The sequence below is a fragment of the Helianthus annuus genome, chromosome 2 (assembly GCF_002127325.2).
Source record: "Helianthus annuus cultivar XRQ/B chromosome 2, HanXRQr2.0-SUNRISE, whole genome shotgun sequence".
Classification (NCBI taxonomy): Eukaryota; Viridiplantae; Streptophyta; class Magnoliopsida; order Asterales; family Asteraceae; genus Helianthus; species Helianthus annuus.
The window spans coordinates 135,412,666-135,433,358 of record NC_035434.2 but is presented as its reverse complement, the minus strand read 5'-3'; the positions used below and the strand labels follow the sequence as shown (position 1 = coordinate 135,433,358).

Genomic DNA, 20,693 nt, shown 5'->3' with positions numbered 1-20,693 from the left:
AAGGAAAGAAAATCTGGTGATTTATAGTGTTTTTGGAGCAGTTTTGGATCTGACGACTTTTGGCATGTTCATCCAGCGATTTTGTTGGGTGCAAAGGAAGAAAACTTTGTTTATGAAACAATCTGGGTTTGTGGTTCAGACTGTTTAAAAACTATTATGGTTTGTAGTTAATTAACAACACGGTTGGTTGTTTTCCGATCAGTGGTAGTTTTTGGTGGCGTAGGGTGGCCGCATAAGGTTTGAGATGGTGTTAATGAGATTGGCAATATATTAGGGTGGAGAGTTTGAGTTATATATTTTTTATTTAAAAATTATAAACTATGCATAAATAATTAAAACATTTTTTTAAACTAAATAAAGAAAACATATTACATTTAAAACTTAAAAAATACATATTACATTTAAAACTTAAAAAAAAACACATTACATTTAAAATTAAAAAAACACATTACATTTAAAATTAAAAAATTAAACCATAAAATAAACTAATATTTAGAAATTGCATGGCCAATTATATTTTTTTACGATATCTCGTTTCCTCGGGAGAATAAATGGCAACATCTCGGGTGGAGCATGGTCGTGTGACTCAGCAAATGTCTTCGAATCCCGATCATACATGAGTTGTTTCACCGCCTCGCGTTGTTCCGCCACTAACGCTATGGTGTCTTCCTCGCGTTTCTTTCGTATATTCGTCAACTCTATCGTCCGTGCTTTTTCTTGTTCTTTCAAAAGAGTGTATTGGGCGAGCTTCTCGGTGAGGGCCTCTTGGCTATCGTTTGAGGTTGAGTGGTTGGTGAATATCCGTAGGAGGTTTGAACCGGTGCACTTGGACCTCTACAATCACCTTGTCTCGTTTGCGAAACCTTTTTTCTTGAATCCGATCCTCGGCTAGCGGAACCTTTTTTCTTGGGTTCACCTTTGTTTTGTTTATCCATAGTGTTTGTGGGTCTAGAAAGAGAAATTTTTTGTAAGAATTGTGTGTTAAAACGGATTGAAAATTTGAGTTTATATAAAAATTGGGTGTCAAACGGTAAAAAAACGTTCAAAAAAATTAACGGTCAAAATATTAAATGTCGAACGGTCAAAAATACTCATCAATCAACATCAATCACATCGGTGTATAGTCACCGATTTTGAGACTCTCTCTCATGCTCACCGAATGCGTTTGAAGGGAGGGTATAATCACCGATTCGGTGACTTGAGTCACCGCACAACTCCCCAAGGATTATACCCTCCACCCTTATGAGTTGTGGCTGATGATGTGTGGTCATAACGGTACTTTATGGTGGTGGAAGGTGGTTATCGACATGTTTCCGGTGAAACTGGGTGGCGGATGACGTTGTGGGTCAGCCAGGTTGTGGCAGAGCATGTCTATGGTGGCTGTCATCCCGGATCTAAGAACTTTTTTTTAGTGAGTTCCTTTTGTTAGATTCTCACTATTTTTTTTTTCCAAATCATACAATCCTTTTGTTAGATTCTCACTATTTTTTTCCAAATCATACAAGGTTCTCATTAATTTTTTCCATATTTTCCAAACTGAATGGGTTTCTAGAAACTTACAAAAGTGGCTTAAATCCGCCCCTACTCGTATCCATAGTGGCTTAGGGTAGTAGGGGTTAGCGGCTGGAAGATGATGTGTTGGGCTAGGGTTTGGTGCAAGCTGTGTCAGGATATGAGTGATGAATAATTGTTTCATCATTGATTAGTTGGCCCACACATAATTCGATTATTTTCTCCTAATTGAACGTTCGTGGACCCAACACAACATGGATTTCTAGGAGTTGCGATTATTTTCTGCTATTTGAACGTTCGTGGACCCAACACAACATGGATTTCTAGGAGTTGTAATTGTTTTTCTAATCAAAATGCAAATATTATCTGGGCCGCACATCGGTAAGAGAGATACAATTTTTCTTTGAACGGTCAACAAAAATTTTATTAATACTAGCAAGACGCTAAAATTACAGGAACATGAAAAAATCAACGTTACACCAATCAACTCTCAACGCGAGACAACCAACTTAACATAAACTATACAAAAATCTCAAATCTACTCCAATCTTCCCTTGTCATGGCTACCTCTTTCGATCTATTTTTAACCCATAGGAAACCTAATGTTTTAACCTCCTCGAGCACTTTGAAAGCATTCGGATCCTTAGTATCAAACATTGCTTCATTACGCATTTTCCATATGCACCAAATAACGATCAGAGCAATAGCGTGTAAGGCTTTTTTCTTTTCCTAGAACCTGGGCTATAATCATGTAATTCTAAGAAGTTAATATGTGCTGCATCAACATATTCAAATGGTGATATTTCCAAATTGAAGGTATATAGGAGGTTATTCATTCTTGTTAATGGACAAAATAGTCTTTTTTTTTTTTTTTTTTTTTTTGAACGAAGTGGATAAATTTAGGGATGATAATTCAAGTCAACAAATACATGGGCTGATGATGATTATTTTGGTCCAAGGTAGATTATATTAATTCGATATGTGTTAAAACAAATACATGGGCTGATGATGATTATTTTGGTCCAAGGTAGATTATATTAACTAGGGGTATTCGATGTCGCGCGTTGCGCGACGTGTTTGGTTAGCTTTATTCAGGTATGGTTGCAAGCATTCATCATGTTAGTAATATTGTGATTTATTTATTCAGGTATGGTTGCAAGCATTTATCATGTCCTTTGTTGTGATACAATATGTGCAAGTACAGTTAACATAATAAGTTATCAACAGTTCAAACATGGTTCTTTGTAACTACAATCTGAGCAACTGTTACTTGGAGCAATATTAGCAGACCAATAACGTCCGATGATTTGACCATTGACCCACGTTTCGCCTTTCCCCATTCCCGTGAAGTCTATTGCAATTGGACCATCAGTAGCAAAAGCATCAAAGTTGGTCAGTTAAGACATACTTGTTTAATATATAAAACTGTTATCAAAGTTTGCTTTTTTAGATAACTGACTTTGATATTACCTTGTACCAAGTCTGAGGTTGAGTTTTAGGGGACCCTGAGATCCAAAGTGACGAACCACCAGTGTCCTGGCCTTGTGCTTCTCCTTTGAATCCAACTCAATATGTCCATTGTTGAGATGAAAGGTCAACGACCGACCCATTTGTTAAGCCCTGGAGCTTCACTTGGCCCAAAATACCAGTACCCGTTTTTATAAAAAAAAAAAAAACGCACCATAGTTCTGTACTCATATTAAAATCTTTTATATATACGAAAGTCAAATTCAAGTCCAACAGTCAAACTTAAGAGATGGAGTTTGTTCTTTAAACGATAAATTTGGGTTAAAAACAGTTTTGGTTAATTCTATTGATATAAAAAATGGTTTGGTTAACCGACACAAAAGTAAATGTAGGTATGTAAACACAACAAATTTTGGGGAACCTAATAACATGTATCAGTGATAATAAAAATTGACTAATAGCAATATACTAATATGGCTAAGCAATAAATACACACTACTGGAAATGTATTTACCTGCAAGCGAAAAGGCATCGATGACGATTACAACAAACAGATGAAAAGCTGTCCAAAAACAAATAAAACAGTAGCATCAGATTACGATAAGTTGCTTTCTTTTACCTTCAGGTTGACCATTAATGTGTTGGTTCAGGCCCCTTAGCAAACACACATGAACACACTTAACTAATCAAGTTCTATATGTGAATGAGAAAAGTTGATTTGCAGAAAGAAAGGATAAAAGCTTTGCTATATTATTATCAAAGAAGGGGTACAATATTCATTAAACAAAAGGGCTTTATATAGCCTACATGCATATTAACGCGGAAATGAAAACACAATATGTGGGGGGGGGGGGGGGGGGGGGCGCTCCGTGGTGGTTGTCCGACCACGCGTGGAAGACCGCCGTCACCATGGGTGACCACGCGCGGTGACCAAAACGCGTTGTGGCCATGACGCGTGAAGATGGAATGTGAACATTGGTTTGGTGACCGTTGGAGGGTGTGGTGAGTGATGGGCACCCCCACTAAAATCCATCTTCGTGTACCCCAACCAATGTGCACTTTCCATGAGATATGGTCAAACCCCAACCAATCCATTCTAAATAAATTGTGTAGAAACTAATTAATTAAACCCATTGATTTTACTTGACCCATTTACTACTGAACCATTTACACTTTTGACCCGCAACTTGCTGACCCGAATTAAACCTGTGACTTGTAAATGAACCCGTTTAACCCAACATAAATGAACAAATAAAGAACATGACCAAGTGATTTCACATTAAGAGTCATTTGAGATTCATCGTGAAGCAAAGGCTTATCACCTTTAATGTTAATGCTGCAACATGGACATAGGAAAAGCTTTAGAAATGAATAACAGATTAAACCGGGTTCGGATTAAAATACACCAACTTTGGTACAGTCAAAACACACAAGGGTTGTTTGGGTGGACAAGGACACTTTTTTCGTTCCTTCTTTTAGATTAAACACAACCCAATGGGCCGAAACTTCCAACTCAACTCACCATGATAACAATTTTCAAACACTTTGTTTCAAATAAACTCATGAATCAGCCAAGCTCACATACTTCCAACAAATTTTTACAGTTTCATATCATCCAAAATCAATGAAAACAATCTACCAGATCATGGTTCAACACAATTATCAAACACTATGTTTCAAATAACCTCATGAATCATCCAACCACACATACTTCAAAAAAACAAATGAAAAGCAATAAACATTACACAATTAAACAAACTCAACACACCTTTTCGAAATACTAACAAATCTCCAGATTCACAAAGTTTGAAACGTAGACCGAATGTTCACAAAATAAATCTTGATATGCAATAAAAAGCTATCAATTCAAAGCACTTTAAATTGAAACTAAACCAGCAATTAGCAAACTCCAAATTAGGTAAACAAACATAAATAACACAACTACAAATCAACAATAATCCCGAATACCTCTGAAGAAGAAGTCGAATCAAAACCGTCACATTTGGGTACCTCTGATGGACTGTGGTAATCATCGACGTCGTCATTGCTGATAATCGTCGGTGGAAAACCTCATCGCCATTTAGGGTTTCTGGACTTGTTAGGCATGAAGTGAGAAGGGGGAGAAGACATGCGTACCCTTATTTGGAAGTGCTTGTGTCGCCGACGTCGATTGACGCCGGTTGAGCCAGACCGGTGGTGATCGATGGTAGTAAGGGAGGCGCGGTGTTGATGCCGGCATACGCGCGGTGGATGACGCGTGTTGTGTGGAGAAAGGGGTGTGTAGTGGTGTCCGGTGGCCGAATTTGGTGGTGCCTGAGATGGATGGTGGAGGGGTGACGGTGGAGGGGTGATGGTGGGTTGGAGTGAGGGTTTTGAGATGAAAAAGTGATGATGATGTGTACGTGTGTATGATAGTGACACGTTTAGATGAAAGAAGGCAATAAAATTACTAACATGATCTTGTACTGTTCATAAGGTTTAGTTTTTAATATATAAATATAAATAATATATAGATAATTCGACATGTGTTAAAACAAATATGGTTTGCAAGTGCTTTTAGAGAATTAAAGGATTGGGCCGGGATTTATTATATTTTTTTTTGGGCTGCGAACAAGACTGGGTCAGGGATTTTATGATATATTTCCGGCTGTTGATTTTTATGGTAATTGGGTGACTTTAGCGGTGGATCAGGAGCTAAACGCAATCTGGCAAAATTGAAGATCCTCACAAGGAAGCTAATTATTTAATTTTTATCATTGAAGTTTGAACCCTATCACATGCCTATTACAATTTTTTCTTTAATAAGATACGGAGCTTTAATTGACAAGATATTGGAGGGTCTACATTTACGGAGGAAAACAACAATGAAGGTTTTGGGTATTTAGCCGATTTGTGAAGATTCGAAGATGACGTCAGATTTAGTAGATTTAGTTTTGAAGATCATTTGAAGAATTGATAGCATCATTCTCGGGCGGAATATTGCTGGGTCAAAATGGATAATGATGTTATCAATTACGCCGACGTTATTTAGTGTATTTATTTTTTGTATAGGATGGCATTTTTATGTGTGATAGTTGAATGTTTTAGTGGGTTTAGTAGGTTTTCCAAGCAAGAGGCGACTTGTTTGGAGGACAAGGCTCAAGGGTCTATAAATAGGAAACTATACCTCATTTGTTGGGGACATTTGTGAGCCACCACCCCGGGGGAGCTCACCCGGGGTGGATCATTATCTTGTATTCATTTATTATATTATATTCGAGTTCACAAATCAACCTGTCTCCGTATATTTACCGAACCGAGACTGAAATCGGATCGTTACGGACCTATCAGCAATGACATGAGATATTTACTTCTATATGTTGATGATATAGTTCTTACCGACTCTAATGATAAGCTTTTCCTGTCACACCCCGACCCGCAGGGGAATAGGTGATCGGGGCATGATTGGGTTGATCCAAAGAGTTTATGACTTGCTATTGCGTGTTTTAAATATTCACTAAGCTACACCGAATGTTTCACAAAACAAATAATTCAAATAAACAATTACAAACACAAAACATATAACAATTAAATTCCACTAATCCGTTTCTTGTTAACTAAGGCTCATCCTATGTCCAATCTTCTCTTCGTACCTGTACACCTGTATCATGTGTAAAAAATGGTTTTTGGGTCAAAAAAGGTTGGTGAGTGAACCTTATTATTATTTGAAAAATTATTATGTTTAAATTTGATTTTTTTTTTGAAACAACGTGCATTGTCTAATATAAGTAAACATGTTGTACATTATATATCCAACTCATAACACAACCTCAAACAATAAACAAACCAAATGAAATGATTCAATAAATGTATGCATGTTGCACGGTATTATGGTGTGCAATTGAATAAATGTATGTTGCACGGTATTATGGTGTACCAGTGAATGAATGTAACTTGCACGGTATTATGGTATGCTGCAAGGTCTAAGCTCAATCAAACGGAGCTGACCTTGCATGGTTGGCAACGTCAAGTTCTGCTCATAGGTAATGGGGAACATACGAGCCTATGAATCTATGATGATGTGATATCCAAAATGAATGAAAATGCACCAAATGATAAACAACCAACCAACACATAACATACATACTTCACATAATGGTAATTGCATGTATTTGAACTTGTAAAATGCGATAAAAAATATGCGACACATGATACACCCCAAAACGTATAAATAAAAAAGAAAAAGAGGAGTTGTAAGATTCACTCACAAGTTTGCGTTTGCGATCCCTTGTATAACTAAGCGTACGAATGAGATTAGGAAACTTGAAATGGTGGAAGTTATCCTAAAACAATTAAACACGAAGTGCTAAATATATATATATATATATATATATATATATATATATATATATATATATACCAAAATACAACTAACTATATTTATAATTATAGGAGTTTATTTGTTGACATGGTACGTCTCATGTCACCATGGTATCCTAGATCTAAAGGATCCGGGGTTGTAAATCGTCACTGCTTGAAAGCTTAGAAGTTGTCCCGATATCATACCATTGTGAATAGTTATGAGAAATTAGAATGAGAAACTTATCAATTTTATTTTATTCATAAATAAAACAAGCTTGTTTATATTATATTATAAGTTATATGTATTTATGGGTTATATATATATATATATAGGGTAAGGGTCATGCGAGAACCACCTTTACTGCGAGAACTAATGTGAACACAACCTTAGAATAGCTAAAAAAACCTAAAAAAAACTAACCCCTCCCCCCCAACAAAAAACCTACCCCCCCCCACCAAGCTAAATGCTAAAAACTAACCCCCCCCCCCCACCACCACCAAAAAAAAACCTAACCCCCCTCCTCCCACCCCACCCCCAAGCTAAAATGCTAAAAACTAAACCCTTAAAAAACCTAAAAAAATAAAAAAAAACACAATTTTTTTTTTAAATATTTTTTACATTGAAATCGCTACTTTTAGTAGCCAAATTTTTTTTTTAAAAAAAAACAACAACAAAAATTTAAATTTTTTTATTTTGGCTACTAAAAGTAGCGATTTTTTATAAAAAATGTTAAAAAAAATTATGTGTTTTTTTAGGTATTTTTGGTTGTGTTCACATTGGTTCTCGCGATTCTCCCAATAAAGGGTGGTTCCTAACGTACAAAATAGAGCTTTAGATGGGGTGATATGGGTTTTAAGACGGTGTTTTCAACACCGTCTTAAAGTACACCGGTTTAAAATCAAGTCTTATTAGACGGTGTTCAATTTGAACACTGGCTTAAACTTGATGAACAACGTCTTTTGGTGTTCAATTTGATCCCCATATTAAACTTGATGAACACCGTCTTTTGATATTATGATATAAATCATGGTTGTTATCCTGTCGTCGCGATCGTCACTATTACCCTGTCGTCGCTGATGCTTAAAAAACGTTTTTTTTTTCTTGTTTTTTCAATACAAACCTGCCAATTTCCGGTTCACGACACACAAAAACTAAATAAACATAAACTAATAAGCATAAACATAAGCATAAATGGTTGCCTTTCAAAAAAAAAAAAAAATACATAAGCATAAACGTCACAAACGTCACAATCCGGGTTCGTTTTAAGTCACAATTCACAAACACATCATAAAACTACCTAACATATAAAATGTAATAATTATACGTCATATCCGTGTCATCATCAACTTCTTCATCAAAAACTCCCTATTTCCCTACTTTGATTTAGAGGAAAGTTGTTTTACTGCTATTAAGGTGCTCTTGCAATACTCCCTTCATAAAAGGACAATATTACCCAACATAATTAGAAACATGTTTAATATTATGTGATTGATAAATTAAGTTCTAGATTACCTTGTTTGTTTTGATTTGTCTCAGTGTATAGGAACCAGTGTTAACCTCTAGAAACCAGTGTTAACCTCTAGACCATTCAGCTCTGATTAGGGCTGTAAACGAATCGAACGAACACGAACAAGGCCTTGTTTGTGTTCGTTCGTTAAGGAAATAAATGTGTTCACGAACGGTTCATGAACACTTACCGAATGAGATTTTATGTTCGTGTTCGTTCATTAAGGAAATGAGCGTGTTCGTGAACGGTTCACGAACACAAACGAACACAAATAAATTTGGCAAACGCGATAAAGGATAAAGATAGATGGCCCAGAGAGTAGCACTCGAACTTGAATCCCTTATTGTGGAACGGAGGTCGATCGTATTCGCCGATGTAAATAATGAGAAATGAAAGGGAAATGATGCATAAACAAGGTGAAAGTGGGTTTCCTAGTTTAATTGTTAGGGTAATAAAATAAATAAAAGTGTAATAATATGAAAAGTACAAATAAAATATAAGAAAGTACAAAGATTTTCAATTAAAAGACAAACATACGAACATAAACGAACGCAAATCAACGAATGTTCACGAACACGTTCACGAACACCTTACCGAACGTTCACGAACACAGTTGAACGAACGAGGCCTCTGTTCATGTTCGTTCATTTAACTAATCGAACGAAATTTCTTGTTCACGTTCATTCGTTTATTAAACGAACGAACATAAACGAACTTCCCGCTGAACGGTTCACGAACTGTTCGCTGAACGTTCGGTTCGTTTACAGCCCTATCAACAGCTATTCAAGAAAAAGAAGAGTACAAAAGGAGCACAATCCAACGACTAAAACGCCATTTAGCAAAGAGATTCTGTAAAAGAGATCTCGGCAAAGTGAAGGCTTACATTGTAGCTTCCACTAAGCAAACAAAAACCATAATATGTCAAAGATAATGCTGACGCTCGTGCCTGCATGTACAATTCAGTGTTGTTCATCAAGAGTCTAGAAGTATTGTCCACAATATAACTATCATGGTTTTCGTCATCCATAAAGTGACCAGTGTTGCTGAATCCCCATCGACTTCTAGTTGAATCAAAATATGAAGCACCACCTGATTGCATGTCCCATTCATAAGAATCATCCCCAACGCTTAGTTCCTTACAGCCACAATTGATATACAAGGAGGACCAATCTTATCCAAAAAAAATACAGCTATACGGTATAAAATTTCATCAACATAAGAGAAAACTAATATGTAACTTAATATTACATGTTTTCCATATATAGCAGTCTAATATATAGAAGGCAAACGACGACCACTGCACAAAACTTTCAGTCCAAAACTGCAACAGGAAGGGAAAACATATTCCACTTTTGAGTATTGTTCAAATGAGAATACCCCAAACAAGAAAAAAATAAAATAAAAAAAATGTATAATTTATAGGGCGTTTGCAAACAGGATCAGCCTTCACTTGTCTTGCATCATTCCATAGGACCTCCGTGTCTGATCCCTAACGAATAACAAACTGATCTCGACCTTTCTCATCAGCAAGCCAATGTTGTAGATTCTCCTTGTCGTTAACACCGGTCGATTCCACAATGTATTTTGCTCCAGTTTAGGCCCATGGGATCTCTTCCAAGTTTCTTAAATGATCTCAAAACATATTTATTTAATAAAATAGCTAACAAATTATAATAACATACTATAACATGAAGTGGATGTTTTAAGGTTGCACCCGGAAGCGAAAACAGTCACCGCTTTCTCACCAAAAAGAAAGGTTCTGTCATCCTTCACATGAGCTCATAGTGCTTCCACTCAAACATGTAAGTATGCACATAAATTATAACCAAGTCAAATTCAAAGTCAACATGACTATCAGCTAACAAATCCACCATCTACTGAAGTTCATTCAACCTAATTTTACACTGTTTAATATTCAAAACCCCCCAAAACTCAATTCTACTACGGATGCAATTAGATAATAAAATTTACAAACCATGTACACCACAGAGACAAATGGGTCGTTGACAGCAACAAGCTCAACATCAACTCTCTGTAAGGTGACCCTAGTTACCAATCGACCAATTCTTCCAAACCCTAGATGAAAGTTTAATTCAAATTAAATCACACCAAATCAATGAATCATTCCAGATTAACAACCGCAAAAAATTAAACTAGATGAAAGTGTAAAGAGTGTTAGATCTGGTACCATTGATTCACAAGATTCGACACAGGCTCGTTGTGGTGATGATGAAAGGGGCAGAGGATCACAGGTGAAGGCACGGATTCGAAACAAAACCAGATTCACGCAGATTCGACACATGCTCATTGAAGACGGTTCGACACAAGCCCAGATTCAAGAAGAGTCGTCAATGGCGGTTCGTTTCTAGCAGTGGCAGACGGTCACAAGTGAAGACGGTGGTTCTTTGTGGTGACGATGAATGGCCTTTGAAAGATTTGGTGGAGAATTGTATTTAGGAGATTTGGGGAAAAGGTAGATTTTAGAAGATTTGAGGAGAATGAAATTAGCACTCAATGGAGGGAAATTTGCCGCCCGGATGTATTTTGGGGAATTAGGGGCGATATCCAGATTATGTTTTCTTAAGTTCCTTTTTTTATGTTTTCTTGAATATTTTAATCAAAGTGTATGATATTTATAAGACGGTGTTCAAGACAACACCGTCTAAAGGTTGCCTAAAATAGTATAAGTGTTAGGATCAGACTCTCTCACACACAAACTCACACCACACACACTTTGCTCTCACACAATCTGCCACAATCAAGATTACAAAGGATTTACGTGGTTCGGTCTAAACTGACCTACGTCCACGGGTAACTAGGAGTTTATAATATTTGGAGAGGTACAAGGAATTACAATACATATGAATCTCTTATATAGAGATTGAAGAAAGAGAAAGAAGTTTAAAATAAAACAAGATCAGTGAATAATGGCCTCTGCCCCTTATCCTCTTATCCTGACATCAGAGAAGTTTTTCTTGTCCACTTGATCAAGTGGCTTCATACTCAACAATCTCCCACTTGAAGCCACAGGATAATCTTCACATGTGCTTCAACTATGCATCTGCATTTCTGTAAAACCTTTTGATCTTAGCTCCTTCCTAGTTACCCGACCTTCTCTTCAGTTATCCTGAAGGCCCGTTGAAGCTTCCGTTAGCTCCAACACATCAGTCATGGCTAAGTCTGCCCCTGACTCATTCTCTGTTCCTATCGGCTCCCACTGACATGAACTGCCCGATCCTGGAACAACCTGAGAACAAACACTTTCCGAATAAAGTAGATTATCAACTGGAGAGACTTTTACAGCTGGAATACTGGTTCTCTTAACCCAATGTCGTCTGGTAACTCTGACTGAAGCACGTCTCGTGCTCCCACTGCCACGAATGCCCCAAACTGGTTTTACTGAACCTTTTCCAGCACGTTCATCCTGAATCTGACATGTGGCTCTGGGTTTGCCATCTGCAAAGCAAACCCTCTTCTGCCCACGAGATTCTGTGAACCAGATCTTGGTCTTCTTCTGAACTGGGACGGTTACTCCCTTAGACGGTAAACTGACCATATACAGCGAACCCCGTTTCTTTCCTCGAGCTACGACTTTCCCTTCAGAACCTCCACTGCCCGTTCTTGAACTTAACCTCGTGCCCCTGTTCATCCAACTGCCCAACAGAAATTAACTGTTTCTTTAAGCTTGGAATCACCCTGACATCCTTCAAAGTCCATGAACCGACTGGAGTCTTTAGATCTAAGTCACCCATGCTCGTCACAATAAGAACCTCATCGTTCGCCAGTCTTACCTTACCAAAATCACCTTCTTTCAGATTTCGCAGTGCTTCACTGCTGTGGGTAGCGTGAAATGAAGCACCCGAATCCATAACCCAGGAATCCACACTGCTTTCCACACTACAGATCAAAACATCATTATCTGAGTGGGCTACTGCAACATTAACTTCTTTCTTCTCATTTGGATATTGATTCCTAAAATTGTCACACCCCAACCAATGGCGGAAACATCGGGATGAGACGAAGTGTGAAGATTGCTCGAGACATCATAACACTATTTGTGACAATAATTTAATAATCCAAATTTCATTTCCAAACTTCAAGTAGTCATCAATACAAGATCCCAAATAACAACAAGTTTAATCAAAATAACAAACCAACATAACCAAAATTCGATACAACATATAAAACCTAATGTCTAAAGTGTGTATCTAGGCATCGTGCTACCTCTTTCATTTCATCATCATCAACCTGTAACATGTTTAAAATACAAATTCAATGCAAAAGCAAAGGCGAGTATACAAGTTTGGTACATACATAGCATAAGATAAAAGTGTGAACAATCTCTCATAGCAAGCATGCGATTCAAGATAAACATTAAATATGGCATGTGTCTAACATATCAAACCAAGAAAACGCAACTTGCTCATGACATAACCAAAGTTTCAGTAGAGGCGGGTCGTTAATCCTATAGCGCTACATATGTCACGGTTTGGCTCGAACGAAGTTAATGATAAGTTCAACACATAAGAATCACCCAAATTTAAAGTATCAAGCCATCACATATACAAGCATGTTATAGGAATGTTCATGTGTTTAGACAAAAGTTCATGTGTAAGTTTCAATAGGTAAACATGTTACACCCCAAAAGTGGTAAAAATAAAAGGGGGAAATACGAGTATACTCACATAATTGCTAAGTCTTCCGATTATCCAAGCGTTGACGAGTGTAAAAGATTAGGAGGTTAGAACACCGAGGTCACCCTATATGGGTAACGATGGTGCATGAGTACACGGAATTATGACGGAGGATATGAAAGTAAATTTTAAAGTATAACTTGTTGATAGATATATATATATATTCACGTAGAGTATACATAGTTTATGTGTCGGTTCCAAATTAACCCATTAGGATAATTATAGAAATATTATCAAAAGAAGGAAAATAAATAAATAAATAAATTTACGTTTATAATTATTGTTATAAAAATTTAATTGAATCCGATGGGCTTTGTCTAATAAAATAAACACGTTTCGTTTTACGGGATCTTACGAAAAACGGGCAGAGTTTCCTCTGTTTTTGGACGATCCCGACATCGTTTAAACTTCCAAAATTCAATAAACAACGACCAAACAAAATAAATATAACCAACAAACGAATTAATATAACTATATTTTCAAAATTCAAGTTGTCGTTATAATATATATGTATATAGTATGTTTCCACTACGTTTATTAATTATATGAAATTTGGTTTCACGATTAAAACATCGACATAAACACTAACGGAACTTCAAGGCGTTAGAATGTTTACCGTAAATCGAATATGACCGAGTTGACCGCCGCTGACCGGGTTGACTGCTGTTTACTTGTGTCGACTGAACCCGAAACAAAACCGAACTAAATCTGCACTAGACCGAGCCTGAACCGGCTCCGAACTGAGGCTAAAACTCGAGCCGAGCATCTGTAATCTGACTCGAAATGTGCCAAAACAAGACTAATCGCCACCGAACTGAGCATAACCTAAGCTGAAGCAAGACCCGAACTGAACCGAGGTGGAACCAAAACCCGCATCAATCTGAGCCCGAAATAAAGAAGCAGAACGAAAAGAATGAAAGGCCGGTAAACTTACCGGAGAAGGAGACTGACCATTGTGACTGTCCGGAAATTTGTCGGAGACCATCGCAGGCCGCCACCACTGCCGTCACCGGTGACTACCGTCGCCACCATCGTCATTCTCTTCTCTCTTCCTCTCTCTTCCCGCTCACTCTCTCTTCCCGCGTCTCTCTCCCTCTTGTCTGTGTTTGCGCCGCCGCACACCACCACCGAAATGGTGGTGGCCGTTCACCTCCGATTACAGGGGGGAATGTAAGAGGGGAGGAGTGTTCGGGTGAGCTTACAGGAGTTAAACATCGACGGCCGCTGGTTGAACGACTCCGGCGCCGATCCGATATAGCGAAGGAGGGAAAGGACGAAACAGGGGACAGGTTTGGGATGTGGCTGCGTGATATTAGAAGTTAGGGTTAGATAGATTTTTTTTTATATACTTTCACTTATTTACACAATGGCCCCTCAATCTTAAGAGTTAACTAAATAGTTAACTTAACTTGTTTTAAGTTTGATTTCCTATCCTGACTAGGTTATCTACATAACCTTTAAGTCAATTAAATTAATTAATTAACTACTTTATTATTATTATTTTTTTAACAACATAAAATAATTTATTAATTAAACAGGTCATAAACCATATCAGATCTTTTGACGGTTATTTAATTCGCGAAGAATTTTCGTGGTTTCAAAGGTTAGGATTCGAATTTCAAAACGGGGCGTACTTCGGGAATCCATTTTGACGGATGTTACAGTCTCCCATACTTTAGGAGATTTCGTCCTCGAAATCTATGAGTAAGACTTTTGAAAAGGTGACATCCAAAGATTCAACAGAGAGAGTAGATGAGACTTGACCGCGAACGGGGTTCGTATAAAAGATAAATAGTAAAGGAGAATAATGGGAGTATAAAAGTAAATGATTCATTTAATAAACGAATGCGATTAAGAGAATAGCGTAAGTATTGGATAGACAAGGTAGTGTGTCAAGAATGAAGTCTCGTCATGGATAATCGGATATAATGCGTTTGTGAGTTGTCTAAGGTTGTATTAGGTCTTAAATAGGTCTGTAAAACACTGAATTTCTCATGACACGTTTTACGAAAGTTTGGTAACGTGGTGAAAACACTCATATATAAGAAGTACCAGTGGCGTATCCACCATGTTTTTACCACATTACATTCGTCCCGTATTCGGTGCCATGTTACGTTCCGTGTCTTACCATACACAGTAGTACACTCTATGGTTTCTCATACGCCCATCACTATAATCCCGTGTGCACCCGTGATTATATTGATCGTCGCATGATCCGCATAGCATGTACTAGTTGTGTACGAATCAGGGTATACATAAATTTAACAAAAATGAGAACGTGTATGTATAAGAATATAGTATGTAAGCAAGTCCATGCTTAAGTATGTATGGGACCCACGTAAGCGAATCCCCCGGATTACGCTCGCGTACGGGTACGATTGTATGAATCACGAGTATAAGCATAAACACACAGCGTATGATTATAAATACAAGTATCAGTGTGGACATAAGATGTATGAGCATAGATGTGAACGTGAATATAGGTGCAAAACATGAAGGTTTAAGTATGAATAAAATATAGGTGTATGAATATATGTGTAACAAAGTTGTGTAAGTGCAAATGAAAACATAAAGCATATGAACATGAATACGAATGTAGTATAGACATGAATGTAAGGACAATCGTAAGTGTATAGTTGTGAGTGTATGTATTAACGTAAAATGTACGAATTTTGAATCGTGAGTATAACATAAATGTATAAGTGTGAACATAAGTGAAGGCATAAAATGTATAAGCATGGGTGTAGAAAATAATGATTTTGTTTATTGTATAAATCGAACTACACGAGTTTATGGGCGTAAACGATTAAAAGTTTTGAGTATGAAAGAAAAGGGGATGAGTGACACGCATGAGATTGTTGTGAAATATTGACTAAAACGTGTAAAATGATATGCGTGTATAGTTTGTGAATGTAAATAGATTAGAGTCACGAAATACAGACTCTAGTTTGTGAATGTAAAGGGAGCATTAAACGTCTATTGGTTATGTGGAAAGTACTCTGTAAAGGAATGGAAATGCTACTGCGGTTTTAAAAGAGTTCACATAAGTTGAAAATATGTCGGTTCTTATGAAGTTCCCTTGTCCACGTGTTTTGGATTTAATTGACATATTGAATGAGGTTTTGAAAAAAGTTCTAGAGATTATTAAGTTTGCATCATTTTAAGCAACTTTGTGTTAGAAAATTTTGAAACTTACAGCTTCTTGTGAAAAAGTTGATCCTTAGAAAAAGGTATTTGGTGCATGAACTTAGTGATTGTTGAAAAAACGTCTTTTAATAAAATGTTTTTATTGCTTTTGAAAGAAGTTTTAGTAAATGTTTGAATAAAGTTTTTAATGTTTTATAGACGTGTGCAAAAAAGGTTGGTTGATTCCCGATTGACAATAAAAATCCCTAGTTTAATGTTGTGAGGTGAGCGTGTTTTAATAATTATGTTGAATGCGAAATTTCGTGGGCCATGGATTTTTTTTTTGACTGACTAAGTTGATGAGTAGCATTTCGTGAAATTTCGAATGTTGAGGAACAAGCGTTTATGAAAAAGTTAAGAATTTCGTGTATGTGAGCTATAGGAAAATAGATGGTAAGGTAAGAAATTCCTTTATATAAGTAATGCATTTTGAAATAATTAGAGGTTTGTAATGATAAACGATTTGGATATAAAATGATCGTATTTACATAAAATAATCTATTAAAAGAAAGCATTGGTAACGGTCACCTAGGTAAGGGAATCACCCCTAATCCGTTGGTGAGTCGTTGTAAGATGAGAAAGGAAGCGGAGTTAATCGTCAAGGTAAGGAAATCACTCCTATCTTGATGATATGTCTCTGCTCGTTGTTATAAAAGCGTAAATAAAATTACGTGAAATCATGCATGCTAATAATGTATAATTGTATGAAAAGTAAGAGTATGATGTTGCGCAAAAATGAAATCTCGAAAAATTGTTCAAAAGTGCCAAAAGATCGAAAATAATAAAGCGTAAGCTCGAATAAAACTTGGATGGTTCCAAACGGAACATTGACTAACCAAAGTGGTCGAAAGATCTTTTGAAATTGAGAAACATGCTTTGGCCTAATAGGTGGAATACTCTCGCCGATATCTCGGTTAACGGTATTCACCCTTCCAGTTACTACATGTTCCCAATCCATCGAAAATTCGAGACTTGGCGGGATTTTTGAAAATCAAGGAGTGGGACTAGTCGACGAGGTGCGGGTTTCACCCCTAGCTTGACGACTTCGTACCCTAACTTGACGAATTTAAATTTGAAACTTCCATTAAGATGTGGATTTCACTCCTAACTTAATGGTGAATTTCGTGCAAAATAGAGTCAAATAGAATGAAAGTCGTTTACCAAATTGTGGGTTTCACGCCTATTTTGGTAAACATCGTCTCGTTTGTACAATACGAGTGTTTTCGAGTTTAAGAAAAATCGAGTAAAATGCTTTAGAAAAGGGGAGTATGTTAAAGGAATACGCAAACAAGTATAAACACCTAAGAATGCACATCAACGACGGTACATAAAGAATAGGACAATAAAACAAGTACCAAAACATAGAGATATATGCCAAGAATACACATAAAGAATCGAACAATTGAACAAGTATTAACACATAATAAAACAAGTATAGCATGTCAAGTGTTAACACATAAGTGACATATATGTTTGAAAGATGAAAGGAGAACAAATAAAGTCAAATAAGATAGCATGCAAGTAGTTTCAAGCAAAACATGAGAATAAAGCTCTAAAACTATAGACTAGGTTAAAGCATTCCTACTTTTCCTAATTCCCTATAGTTATGGCTCTGATACCAATCTGTCACACCCCAACCAATGGCGGAAACATCGGGATGAGACGAAGTGTGAAGATTGCTCGAGACATCATAACACTATTTGTGACAATAATTTAATAATCCAAATTTCATTTCCAAACTTCAAGTAGTCATCAATACAAGATCCCAAATAACAACAAGTTTAATCAAAATAACAAACCAACATAACCAAAATTCGATACAACATATTAAACCTAGCGTCTAAAGTGTGTATCTAGGCATCGTGCTACCTCTTTCATTTCATCATCATCAACCTGTAACATGTTTAAAATACAAATTCAATGCAAAAGCAAAGGCGAGTATACAAGTTTGGTACATACATAGCATAAGATAAAAGTGTGAACAATCTCTCATAGCAAGCATGCGATTCAAGATAAACATTAAATATGGCATGTGTCTAACATATCAAACCAAGAAAACGCAACTTGCTCATGACATAACCAAAGTTTCAGTAGAGGCGGGTCGTTAATCCTATAGCGCTACATATGTCACGGTTTGGCTCGTACGAAGTTAATGATAAGTTCAACACATAAGAATCACCCAAATTTAAAGTATCAAGCCATCACATATACAAGCATGTTATAGGAATGTTCATGTGTTTAGACAAAAGTTCATGTGTAAGTTTCAATAGGTAAACATGTTACACCCCAAAAGTGGTAAAAATAAAAGGGGGAAATACGAGTATACTCACATAATTGCTAAGTCTTCCGATTATCCAAGCGTTGACGAGTGTAAAAGATTAGGAGGTTAGAACACCGAGGTCACCCTATATGGGTAACGATGGTGCATGAGTACACGGAATTATGACGGAGGATATGAAAGTAAATTTTAAAGTATAACTTGTTGATAGATATATATATATTCACGTAGAGTATACATAGTTTATGTGTCGGTTCCAAATTAACCCATTAGGATAATTATAGAAATATTATCAAAAGAAGGAAAATAAATAAATAAATAAATTTACGTTTATAATTATTGTTATAAAAATTTAATTGAATCCGATGGGCTTTGTCTAATAAAATAAACACGTTTCGTTTTACGGGATCTTACGAAAAACGGGCAGAGTTTCCTCTGTTTTTGGACGATCCCGACATCGTTTAAACTTCCAAAATTCAATAAACAACGACCAAACAAAATAAATATAACCAACAAACGAATTAATATAACTATATTTTCAAAATTCAAGTTGTCGTTATAATATATATGTATATAGTATGTTTCCACTACGTTTATTAATTATATGAAATTTGGTTTCACGATTAAAACATCGACATAAACACTAACGGAACTTCAAGGCGTTAGAATGTTTACCGTAAATCGAATATGACCGAGTTGACCGCCGCTGACCGGGTTGACTGTTGTTTACTTGTGTCGACTGAACCCGAAACAAAACCGAACTAAATCTGCACTAGACCGAGCCTGAACCGGCTCCGAACTGAGGCTAAAACTCGAGCCGAGCATCTGTAATCTGACTCAAAATGTGCCAAAACAAGACTAATCGCCACCAAACTGAGCATAACCTAAGCTGAAGCAAGACCCGAACTGAACCGAGGTGGAACCAAAACCCGCATCAATCTGAGCCCGAAATAAAGAAGCAGAACGAAAAGAATGAAAGGCCGGTAAACTTACCGGAGAAGGAGACTGACCATTGTGACTGTCCGGAAATTTGTCGGAGACCATCGCAGGCCGCCACCACTGCCGTCACCGGTGACTACCGTCGCCGCCATCGTCATTCTCTTCTCTCTTCCTCTCTCTTCCCGCTCACTCTCTCTTCCCGCGTCTCTCTCCCTCTTGTCTGTGTTTGCGCCGCCGCACACCACCACCGAAATGGTGGTGGCCGTTCACCTCCGATTACAGGGGGGAATGTAAGAGGGGAGGGGTGTTCGGGTGAGCTTACAGGAGTTAAACATCGACGGCCGCTGGTTGAACGACTCCGGCGCCGATCCGATATAGCGAAGGAGGGAAAGGACGAAACAGGGGACAGGTTTGGGATGTGGCTGCGTGATATTAGAAGTTAGGGTTAGATAGATTTTTTTTATATACTTTCACTTATTTACACAATGGCCCCTCAATCTTAAGAGTTAACTAAATAGTTAACTTAACTTGTTTTAAGTTTGATTTCCTATCCTGACTAGGTTATCTACATAACCTTTAAGTCAATTAAATTAATTAATTAACTACTTTATTATTATTATTTTTTTTAACAACATAAAATAATTTATTAATTAAACAGGTCATAAACCATATCAGATCTTTTGACGGTTATTTAATTCGCGAAGAATTTTCGTGGTTTCAAAGGTTAGGATTCGAATTTCAAAACGGGGCGTACTTCGGGAATCCATT

At 37.0% G+C, this 20,693-nt stretch overlaps 1 long non-coding RNA gene across 1 annotated transcript; it reads right to left on the bottom strand.

Annotated features, from left to right (window-relative positions):
- Nucleotides 1-2,357: 2,357 nt before the first annotated feature.
- Nucleotides 2,358-5,367, bottom strand: LOC110937326. Its single transcript, XR_002590708.2, has 3 exons — nucleotides 4,948-5,367; nucleotides 2,983-3,541; nucleotides 2,358-2,863 (listed from the first exon to the last, which is right to left on the bottom strand). It is a non-coding gene; the product is annotated as an uncharacterized LOC110937326 (long non-coding RNA).
- Between the last annotated feature and the right edge of the window lie 15,326 nt (nucleotides 5,368-20,693).